We start from the raw sequence: 9,743 nt of genomic DNA on the forward strand, positions 1-9,743 counted from the left end.
AGAATAAACTACCTAGCTAAGTGTGGCTGCACACAATAAAGTCATTCAACGAAAAGCTAAATGACACATATGGACTTAAAACCACCCCAAAGAGTTGGTTGCAAGAGGAATGTAAAGCAAGATCGGGTTAGAGGCCCACAGAGAGCCTAGCTTGTAAATCTATATGCATAATAATAATAATAAAAATAAAGAATTTTTTGTAATTTGTGTAAATACAGTAATGTTTGTGGCAGTTATAATTGTAAGGCTAGAAAAATTAAAACAGTTTTTAGGAAGTTATCAAATTTGATTGAAAATGTATTGAAAATCTTACTTCGTTACTTTCTGGTTTCAAATTTGGAATTTCTGCACATCGGACCAATTTCCATTTCCTTTTTGAATTCTTTTTCGCGTTCCGAATGGAACATTTGCAAAGTGAGGTTGAAGAGTCAGTGTGGAATCAAAAGTAACAAAATAATACTGGTTGAAATAACTTTTAAAATACAACCACACATCAAATGATAAATACAACCACACATCAAACAAAGTCGAATTTATTCAGATGATCATGGTCATTTTAATGTGGTTTTGAAATGCTCAAAAATATGATTTATGCTAAAAATGCAATCTTTTTTAAGTGTGTTTTTTTTAGGATAGTAGATTTTCAGAGTTTATTAATGTTACAAGAACTTCATTTTATGTTGCAAAAGTGGGTTTACCATGAAATTTAAACACCTTCACTACATTTTTAAAAAACTACTAAATTAAGGATATACCGTTGATTTTCGGCCATGTGAAGTTAGATAACTGAGGTTTTTCCCAGGCCATGACCGAAAAAACCCGGTGCTGGAAATATGAAAGATGAAAAATCGGTTAGATTATTTGAGAATTTGTGCACCAAACGCAAGGAAGATTTCCATTTCAACGAAATTCACTCGGGTCGTTTTTTGGGTTCCGGAGGTTTTGGTAATGTACATGAATGCACAATAATCGCTAGAAGTATGCACTCAAACGCTTTCATATCACCACCAGGAACGCAAGGGCTGCTCAAGAAAGTTTCACATCCGAGAACATGGCTATCGATTGCAACATAAAAACATTGTGCGCAACAATTGTGTTTACAACAATGAATCACATTATATCTTAATGGAATATTTGAATGCAAGGACATTACAATCCATAATTGATGACGAAAACGAGGTAATATCATTTAAGCGCAGAATTAGATTCGCAAAACAAATTTCTTCCGGTCTTACGTACTCACATGAGAAAAATATTGTACATTTAGACTTAAAACCATTGAACATTTTAGTCTCCCAGGTTAGAATCAGTGTAATCTCTGATTTGGGATGTTGTAAAGACTAACAGAGATCTCTTCTCTTCAACTCCAACAAAGACACTTGACCGGCACCTATCCTACCGTGCACCTGAATTAACTATGCGGCGAGCCTGCTACAGACAAAGCTGATGTATACTCTTTTGGCATATGTTTGTGGCAAATGGTAACGCGCGAAAAACCTTATGGAAACGAACACCACAAAGTTATAATTTTTAAAGTGGTTGCATACAATTTTAGACCCCACATACCAGAGGACACAGAGAAACTCTATTCAGAGGTGATGACTCAGTGTTGGGAGGAATGTAAAGAGAATAGGATGAAAGCTAGCGAGGTTATGCAATTTTTCAGAGAACATTTTTAATCTAGTAGAATAGGTTTGTTTTTATATAAATTTGTAGAACTCAATGTTTTAAATTTCCTATTTCACTAAAGGGAGTCATTTTTCAAATATTACTCTTTTTACAAAACCTTAGAAATGTTGAAGATCCTTAAATCTTTGGCCACGAAGGACACATATATGCGACTGTCTTCTCTCTCTGGCGGTTATAATTTAAAGTGACCAGAAGTGACATAAATGCTTTTAAAAAGAGTATGAAAATAGCTTTCATATGATACAAAAAGCGTTGTTTTAATTCTCAATCTAGAAAGCCCATAAGTTATGGTCACACATACCTGAGGACATGAATAATCTCCCAGTGTTGGAGCAATACAAAGACAATAATGGGGGATAGGGAAATCATGCAATTCTTCATAGAACATTTTTTAATTTTTTAAATTTTTAACTTAATTTAGTTTATAGGAAGTACGACCATGTTCAAACATTCTTTTCTATGCAGCTCTTTTTCTGTTGAAAAATAACGCTTCAAAAACAATTATCACAGAATGGTATTTTGCGAACATAATAATTCAGATAAAGAGTATTGCAAAATTGTTTCACCTATTTCACTACTGTGCCACTAACGGATTTCAATATTTTTCAAGTTTTGCCCAAGTCCAAACATTGAAGTTTTACTTGGAAAAAAAGACGTTACATTGGGCAATTGATGAACCATTTTGACTACTGTCAAAAATATTTTTATAGTAGTTTAACTTGCTCAAATTTGAGCGATTAACAATTGCGGTATGCACACAACAAAAAAGAAATTAGAAATATTAGAGGAAAATGCCCTATTTTCATAAATCGTCGCATCAAAATAAAAAAGCCTTAACTCCATTTTTGTAGTTTTGAGAAAATCGAGTTTAAAGGTTTGTAATGGCTGCCATTTTTGACCATGTTGGTCTAGCTAGCTGTTTTTTTGATATGAGTATAACTGAATAAAGATCTTTCAACATATAAATTTTCAATTTTATTGCTTATACAGTTCTTGAGTTATTAAGGAAATTGGACTTAAGTCTTTTTTACTTCGAAAACCGCAATGAAGATGTTGAGCTTATCTCCATTTTATTAAGAACTACGTAATGGGCGCTTCCAGAAAAATCTTCCTACACCCCGGGTGGAGGATATTGTCCGGGGGTAGCAAAAAATCCTCAAAATTTGCCTTGTCTGGGGGTAGATTTGCTGTCTGGGGGTAATTTTGGATGTCCGGGGGGTCAGTTGATGCTTGTCCGGGGGTTAAAACTTGTTGGCCGGGGGTCAAAAGTCACCTTGTCCGGGGGGTAAAAATGACTAAAATTTGTTATATCCTCCACCTCCTATAAACAATTTTTTTCTAGAAGAGCCCAATTTTGGAATTTGGTCCTCATTTCCCAAAGTTACTGAAAATCATTAGTAAAAAGTCTACTTTTTGCGTGGAATGCTGAGGGGTCTAACCCCTCACTTTGCTGCTCGACTGCTGGTGAGACATAGTACCAAGATTTATGGCTGAAACTGCCAACCAGATAAGATCAAAACTGTGTGCAGTTATTGACAGAGCGCAAAGAAAGTGCTGAAAAAGATTGTGAGGTAATTTCATTTCGAAGTTTAGTTAAAGCTTAGATTAAAGTAGTACAAAACGTGTTGAGATTCTTGTGATTAACATCCTAGGTAGACTTTCAGAGTTTATGTAAGATTTGACAAAAGAATTGATACAATGTCCCTTTGTAGTAAAAATGAGAACAGTCATAGTCTGTAGACTATTACAGGAGATTAGTAGAATCTGTCATTAGAGTATAAAAAGTCTGAATTCAATGTTACTTGCCTCAATTACCCAAACCAATCAAAGAAAAACGATTTTAATCAAGCTTGAATAAAGTTTTTTAACACAACAACGTTACAAGAAGACTAAAATGGCCTTTAAAATATATTAGAAAAATGAACTAATTTTAAGTTGAATACAAAATGATTTAGGTTCCTCTGAATTAAGTCAAAGACCCATGAATTAGAATGTAAAGTGTTTCTCATAAAAATGAAATTGAAAAATCACAACTTTCAAAATTTATGTAACTCGGAAGTTTAAAAAAAGTAGCTTCACCTGAACACAATAATCTATGAGGAAATTATCTGGGAAATCATATAAGTTTTAATATACAGAAAACTGAAAAATAGCTAGAATAACAAAATGTAGATAGGCTAAAGAAAATCTATGCAGATTTAGTTCAGGCTAAACAAAACAGTCGTAATAATAATTGAATAAAATATATCAACGTGGACTAGAAATCTTTCATATAATCAAGGTCTTACTTAAGGATAGCCTGGTTAACCAAGCCAGTTTTTACAAGGCTAAGATACGGCTGGCGGCATTATAGCGTTATTCGGCGCTTTAATGATTTTTATGATGTACGGAATTTTAAGTTTGCCTTGAAAAACTGGCTTGNGGTAACTGGAAGGGTTTCATAGTAACGATGATGTCTGCTTGGAATAAGTTGTTTTTTGCACAATGTAAGTAAGTCGTCTTTCTTCTTCTGAGTTACTCAACATGGCTTGTGATACTTTTTCAGCAATTCATCTCGACTTTCATCACCCTTTCTCAATTCTCGGATGGGTTGCTTGAAAATGGCCTTGCGATATTCCTCGGTGTAGATGTACTTAAAGAAAACAGCATCTGGTTCTTCTTTGCAGAATTTAATGGAGACAATCTCTGACCAGAAAATCTTGTCCACCTTGCGTTTTGGCAAGTCAATGTTGATGTTGTGTTGCTTTTGTTTTGTTTTCTGATCTTCTGTCATGATTTCCTCCGTTTTATCTTGTAGCACAGATCTGAATTCTGGAAAGGCTCTTTCTTTTTTAAAATCAATAATGTCGCCATGCTCGAGCACAGTAAAAACACATCGGTTGGTTTTGAAGGCACATTGGATTAAAGCTTCCCATTCGGCTGGGGTGTAAATGGTTTTCTTGGATACCATTCTTTCGATAACAGAATGGGCATTATCATTTTCGTTTTGAGAATGTCCCGACACTAGAAAGGTTAGGGTAATCGAATCAATGTCATAGACACTCAAGGCATAGCTCAGCCTTATGAAGACCATGCGGTTATCGTTTTGGCCACCGCAACGATCACAGAAAAACTCGAATTTCTTGATACCGGTTGAACTTTTCTCTGCAATGTATCGCAATAGACTTGTAGAAACCTCGCATGACCCTTTTTGGCATTCTGCTTCCGTCCAGAAATAGCAAAATGTTTCCATGTCAGCTACATTTGTAATAGTGAAGTTGTGGTTTGCTAAACGACGTGAATAGTAAAACGATCCAGTTTGACCATATGGACTTGGCAATACCTTCTGTAGGTCAAATGCTGCTACCAATAGCGATGGGTCATCTTTTGCTTGTTCTTTTAGACTGTTTTTCAATGCTCGAACAGTATCCTTTTCTTTAAGATGGCTTTTTTGGTGAGCACGGATTTGCTCTGTCTTTAAGCTGTTGTTAAGATTTTTGAAAGTCTCACAAGTGTCACGCCTGTCCTTTTTGACAAGTTGGAATTTCAGGTTGAAACATTCATGAAAGACTCTGTGATAAAATGGGTAACTTTCTTGTGGATACCCTTTTTTAATACGCCAGTTATTGTACATGCGGTGCATTTCTGCTACTGTTAGCTCGGAGGGGAGATACTCGTATTTAGAATATTTCCTCACATAATGAGATTCAACGACGAAGAATTGCTTAATGTGTTCTTTGACGTACTCTTCACGTTGCTCACATTTCTTGTGGTTGTCATGTCTCCCTCTACCATCTTCGGCTGGGGTTCCTGTTGCAGTCTTCTTTCTCGAAGCAGATTTAACCCTCTCGTCATTTATTGCTAAAGTATTGAGAAACATTACAGAGCAGCATTTCCGTTTTTCACCATCAATGAATAAGGAGTGTGTTCTTGTAAAGTCTCTGGTTCTGCTCTTCTTTGTTTTATCCTTAGTTTTGCGTTCACGGCTTTTCTTCTCTTCTTTAACTAACATTGCTATTTGTTGTGTTTGGATTTTCTTATCGCCACTAGCGTAGAAGTCATTGAAAATCTGAATTCGCTTTTCCTCTGTAAAGTTATCACTGCATTTAAGACGACAGTTGCATGGTGGTTTCATCTCTCTTTTTTTGATCATCTTTGAAGTCTTTTTCCCAGAAACTTTAGTCTCATAATGAAGTTCCTTTCCAGAATTTACAGCCTTCTTCTTTTTGTTCACCAACCAGTTTTCTGGCTGTCTTTTCCTTTTTCTCTGTGCAAGAGGTGTCGGTGTTTTGGCTTCAGTACCAGATTCCAATTGATTTTTTGCAGAGATAATCTTGATATCAGATTTTTCCCATAAAATAGCAGCTCCTTCACACATGATATCAAGATCAAAGGAGTCCCATTCCATTGCTTTCTTCATTACTTTGACAATGAAAAAGCGCCCCTGATTATCTTTGATCTCTTCACCGTGGACCAAAGTACCATCAACAGTCATTTCGTAACGTGCTTTGAAAATTTCTTTTCCTTCTTTTAACAGGTAAACCTCTCTACCATCAACAAGAGAATTTTCAGAGTTTCCATCATCCTCAGATGAGGATTCATCTGACGAGGATTCATCTGACAGTGATTTGAAGTTAGGAACATGTCGACTAAACTTTCTCTTTGAAACTGTTGGTAGTCCTAGTTTCTTGAGCACATCATTATGTTCAGCTATATTTTTCTGTTGTAGAAGTTCGATTGAGCTAATATCCTGCACGACCTATGGAAAGAAAAATTTTAGAAAAAAAAAGTTTACATATTGCAATTCTATTTTCCAAAATTTTTTTGTGCTCTCAGGTGCTCTAGGTTCTTCTGTCTCAGAAATCGAAAGGCTCAATTATAAACAAAACTTTTACTTGGAACACTACTTTTACAGACTTTGAAACGAGAGGCTCAATAGACTGCTTGCTTTAAGCCTAAAAAACTACTGTATTAATTTCACTGTGACTGGTAACAAGCTTATGAATCTCAATCAAAAAACATTGCTTAATAATGGCTACTTTTTACCTCACTAACAGTATTTGACTCAGATTCTGACTCTGAAGAAGTGAATGAGATTTCATCATCAGCTAAGATAAAAACAAGCAAAATGTTACCTTCTACAAATTCCTACTCCTTTATGCCTAATTTATTGTAACAGGGTTTAATAAAAGTGCAAGAAGGGTCTTGTGGAGAATATCCACAAAATGGGGGTCACGACTGGTAACAAAGTTGAGCTCTTAAATTGTTTTGTTGATTGTTGAATTGATTTTCTCTACGTCAATGAAGGTTTTTGATACTTAATTTGCACATTATAATGAAAATGAAGATTTTACCAACTACTTTTTAATGAAAGTCTTACCATTTCCAACTGCAATTCCTTTTTCTGGGTCTCGAGCTTTAGCTATTTCATCTTGATCTGAGTTAGAATCTAGAACAAATCAAAAATGTTTTTGTTTAAAATTTACATTGTGTGATTAGCCTAATTTCAATCGTAATTTTCATTAACTTAGGGATTTGAGAACTACCATTTTCCAGCTTTCTGGTAATTACCCGCCCTATTCTCCTAATCGTTTGATAAATTTTACACAATTATGGGCCTGTCAATTATTTCGAACCCCCGCTTGTAACGAGCACCTGAAAATAGATGATAGTGTTTGAAATGTACAAACCGTCTGTCTGCAACCTTACCATTAACAGTAGAAGGGTTCATATTAGAAGGATCAGTAGCACCAGAGGAATTATCAAGTCTAGAAGGACCAGCAACATTAGAAGGATCAGTAAAATCTTCAGGATTAGGGGTGTAGTTGATGGAACATGAGATATCCTTCATGGAAGCAGGAAGATTGGATGAAAGAGTTGAATCATTTGCTGCATTTTCTAGAAAAGAATAATCTAATGATTTCAAAGGGTAAGAAAAATTAAGACATGCTAAAAAGAAATCAAGAGAAAATATATCAAGAGAAAAGACTAATTTGGTCAACTATTCACAATTAGATTACTTTGTAAAGAGAAAAGTTGAAACAGAAGTAAAATATCAATCGACATAAGTTACATACCTTCTTTAAATAAGCAATCGGCGATCTCAAAAGCAATAGTTTCTCCATCAATGTCCCATTTGACATCAAACTTTTGGCCAGATCTACCTATCACTGTACCAAAAACACGCGCATCTGGCCATTTTTCACCGAATTTAGAGAAAGACCAACGATCTTCAGCTCTAAGGCATTTAGCATTATCAAACTGCCAAGCTTCTGTTGATACCCTGCTACCTATTCTAATTCTTTTCATTCTGTGTCATTCTTTTTATTTCACTAAAAAAATAAAAAAACTTTGTAAAACTTTGAAAATAATGTTTACAAACAACCAGAACCAACTATAATACTTTGCTTAACTCTTTGAAGATCTGAGCAAGAAAACTACTATTCCACTCTCTCTTGTCTTTCGTTTTGTTTATGTCCTATTGAAGCCATTGCAGTGTCAAAAAAGGCAGGAATGGACAGGCCTGGGCAGCTTTGTACAAACCTATTTTTTTCCTTAAATCCTGAAAAAACATAGAATATTACATAAATATTTGAAATATTTTTGTGTTAAAAAAGCCTTAAGTCAAAAATTGTTTCCACATTGGACTTAAGGCTTTTTTGCTCTAAACTGATGTGACTTAAGGCTTTTTTACCCTGAAAATAAAATGAAAAGTAAAATTCTTATTTTTCAAAAAACTTGAAATTAGGCCACTTTAGGTTGGTTTTTGATGGATTTAAGCCAAAAATTCGATAAAAAATGGGGTGTAGAGCATCGGTATGGTCATAACTCAATTTTCCAAAAAATGGAGTTAAGGCTTTTTTATTTTGACGCGACGAAATGTTTATTCATATCTTTTTAACGCACAGATGATTTTTTTATTCCGTGGATCAGATTTTTTTCATGATAATCAACTTTAATCTAGTTCTGTTTTTGTTACTCGATTTTTGTCTGTTTGTGTCGACCAGCACTATGTCATTTCGTAAACCTTTAATGTGTTCAAGAAGAATGCAGAAAAATTAATGCAGGGTGGGAATCATGCAAAAAAAACTTTTGGGTTTAGCATAAAAAATGTCTCTAGCATCTCAAAGGGGAATAAAAACTGTCCTAATTTGACCAAAAACTTGCAGCAAAAAACAATCTTGACAAAACATGATGATCTTGCCTTTGATGGGGCTTTCCTTTTTTTCACAGTAAAATTGTAAACTTTTTTAAATTTCTTTTAAACCTTACTTTTCTTAATACGCGAGTATTGATAGTAAAACTTCCCCGAGGTAACGGCAAGCCACCCTCAAATTTCTGTGATACCATTTTCTTAGCAAAAAGAGCATGTCCTGAAATGTTGGAAGATGGGTGTCGTTTGTACCTCTATTAATCTTATTTGTTAGACACAATTTTAGCAAGAATCTTCTTCATGTTTCAATATTTTTTATGTTACTTATGTTACTTAAAAAATTATTCTCTTTTGCAAATCTTTGAAAAAGTTGAAAATATTCAGCTTCTAAGTTTAGAAAACAATTATTTAAATAATCTTAATGGCTCCAGTCAGTTTTCACCTTAAAGCAACTGATTTTGGCGGCAATAATATTTGGCGGATTTTGAGCAAGTCCAAAGATACCTTAAGGTATATTTTCGTGAGAACTAATTTGAGAAAAATTTTGCCAAAATTAAATATTTCGTCCGCTCGCCAAAATTCAATTTTTTAGAATTTTTCCCAAATTACCCCTCATTTTGACAAAAATGTTAAAGATAAGGCAGAAAAAAGATGATTTTCCCAGTCATTCACCAAAATAAGTTCTTGCCAAAATTAAATTTTATTAATTACAATTTTCGCTGCTCGCCAAAATTAGTTCTCGCCAAAATAAGTTCCCTTAAGGTAATTGTTTTCATCTGTGTCAGACAAAAAGCCCTCCTTATTATAAATTTTGTAAAATCCATTGTTTAATTTAACAACTCAGAAAAAAACAACACATGCTTAGCATCAATATTTCGGCCTAACAGCCTTTTTCAAGATCATTTGTTAATTTAGATGGAAA

At 34.4% G+C, this 9,743-nt stretch overlaps 1 pseudogene; it reads left to right on the top strand.

Moving 5' to 3' along the window:
• The first annotated feature begins 833 nt into the window (after positions 1–833).
• On the top strand, positions 834–1,679 carry LOC136820504 (serine/threonine-protein kinase mos-like; annotated as a pseudogene).
• The last annotated feature ends 8,064 nt before the right edge of the window (positions 1,680–9,743 follow it).

Source organism: Clytia hemisphaerica, unplaced genomic scaffold, assembly GCF_902728285.1.
Source record: "Clytia hemisphaerica strain Z4C2 unplaced genomic scaffold, Clytia hemisphaerica genome assembly, whole genome shotgun sequence".
Taxonomy (NCBI): Eukaryota; Metazoa; Cnidaria; class Hydrozoa; order Leptothecata; family Clytiidae; genus Clytia; species Clytia hemisphaerica.